Genomic DNA, 2,732 nt, shown 5'->3' with positions numbered 1-2,732 from the left:
GCACTTTATTATTTATTAGTTAGGTGCACAGTGAGAAGAGTTTCAGAAAAGCAGACAATCAAATATACATGACAGCGTCAGGGCTCTTCTGAACACCGTCTGTTGGGTGGGGTCCAGTTTTATACCCCTAGAATGCGTAATTTAATATCATTATAAAATGTAACAGTCAACACTTTATTATACACAATCCTTGAGCCCTTCAACGCCCCTTATGCAACTTGATTTCTTGGCCCCTTTTGTTATGGCGTTCAGATGTAAGCTAAGAGAAAACGTGATAAGGCAGACTCATGTGTGGAATGCTCAGACCTTGAGTCCTTTGCACAAATATTTTTCTGTTAGCTAAAACAAAGCATGCTTTTACAAGGTGTTGTGAAACTGACTTTTCAGACAATGAATTAGTACAAGGGAACAAAGAAAACATTTGTCGTCCACACTACTCACTCAGAGTGCTGGTGCCTTATGCTTTAATCTTACCCACTGACCACAGAACAGAAGCAATATAATGCCGCATATGATCTTGTGCTCTCAGTTGTGAAGCACAGCTTGATGCTCTTAAATGCAGGTGGCAGAGTCTCAACACGTCAAAAGCAAGGCAGCTCTACCAGCCAATGAAGTTCTGGGGCTATGTGACTGCATATGTATGAAGTTGATTTGCATCCACTGCATATATGGATGTTTCAGGGCAGCATTTGACATGCATTCCTGTATGCATATTTACAAAGTGATTGCGATTTATAAAGGGTAAGCTGCACTGAAATGTGTGTATGCCAGATGGTAACAGATGTTCCTGTTTTTGGAATATGCATATTTTCACACCGAATTCATGCAATTGTATAAATGAGGACCCATTGCTTTGTCCTACTCTACTCCTAACTCTGTCTCACCTGGCTGAGAAGGACCCAGGAGTACTTCCAGCACATCACCAGCATATCTTGGAAGAATTTCCAAGATCTCCCTGCCACCTACTCTGGCTTTGATGGTATGCACCTAATCCACTCACTCTGACACTGCTCACCCCCCATAAATCTCCAGTGTTTCATTTTGTCTACCTCTGGCATCAGGCTATTTTTTTGGGCAAATTCACTATTTTTAGGCGGTCATTGGGGTTATACATTTTTTCAGGAAACTTGCAAACCTGTTCTCAGTGGTTGCCAATTTTCTCATAATAGTTTCAGTATTCCTTCAGCTTCATCTATATGTCCAAAACGTAAAGGTGCAGTTTTGTACATCACCAGCTATTTTAAACTAGAGTAGAGGTCCATCATTTATTATCATTTATCATTAAATATACAGTAACAATGCAAATGGGAGCTAGCATCCAATAAATACTACAGTAATCCCTCCTCGATTGCGGGGGTTGCGTTCCAGAAACCCCGCGATAGATGAAAATCTGCGAAGTAGAAACCACATGTTTATATAGTTATTTGTATATATTTTAAGCCCTTATAAACTCACCCACACTGTTAACATTATTAGAGCCCTCTAGACATGAAATAGCACCCTTTAGTCAAAAGTTTAAACTGTGGTCCATGACAAGAATGAGATGACAGTTCTTTCTCACAATTAAAAGAATGGAAACATATCTTATCTTCAAAGGAGCACCGTGAAGAGCAGATAATGTCAGAGAGATAGAGAGAGAGTGACAGAAAAACAAACAATCAAAAAATCAATACGTGCTGTTGGGCTTTTAAGTATGAGCACCGCGATAAAGCAGCCGCAAAGAAGGGAGCAATGTGAAGGTAAGTCTTTCAGCATTTTTTAGAGTAGCCTCCGTATCTTCTAAATAAACAGCCCCTCTGCTCACACCCCCTCCGTCAGAGAACGTCAGAGAGAGAGAGCGCGCGAGATTAAAGCAAACAATCAAAAAATCAATACGTGCTTTCATTTCTTAGAGGAGCGTCCATATCCTCTGTGCAAACAGCCCCTCTGCTCACACCCCCTCCGTCAGGCACAGAGAATGTCAGAGAAAGACCGAGAAAAGCAAACAATCCGCTCGGGGAAGCACATCGTATATCATTGAGGAGTTTTAGTTAATATGTAATACATGCTCTGATTGGGTAGCTTCTCAGCCATCCGCCAATAGCGTCCCTTGTATGAAATCAACTGGGCAAACAAACTGAGGAAGCGTGTACTTTAAATTAAAAGACCCATTGTCCGCAGAAATCCGCGAACCAGCGAAAAATCCGTGATATATATTTAGATGTGCTTACATTTAAAATCCGCGATAGAGTGAAGCCGCAAAAGTCGAAGCGCAATATAGCGAGGGATTACTGTATTTCTTTTAAATCAGTATGCAGGTGGCTGAAATACGAAAATATGAATATATGACCATTTTTCCAACATGTTTCTGGCTTTTGTGGGAATAGTACAGTACTTAAAGCAGGGTGCATGAGAGTTGCAATATTTCTACCTGTAACCAGTCCCCCTGAAGCTGTAACATATTATTTATCCTAGTGTATATGATTTAATTAATATTGTTGAATGCTTAGTATCTGGGAGCATATATTTATACTGCCAATTTCAATAACCCTCATATAAACATAACAAATAAAACTTATATATAGTATTTAACAAATATAATTGTAACTTGAACAACATACTCAGAATATTAGTACGAACACCACTGAATCATTGTAGTTATTAATATCAAAATAAATAAGTATTTCTAATGAGTATACATTTAAAAAAAAAAATTTCTTATCACCTTCTGACAATTTAAAATGATAATTGTC

The sequence above is a fragment of the Polypterus senegalus genome, chromosome 6 (genome assembly GCF_016835505.1).
Source record: "Polypterus senegalus isolate Bchr_013 chromosome 6, ASM1683550v1, whole genome shotgun sequence".
NCBI lineage: Eukaryota > Metazoa > Chordata > Cladistia > Polypteriformes > Polypteridae > Polypterus > Polypterus senegalus.
Note: the sequence above shows the minus strand (reverse complement) of the source record.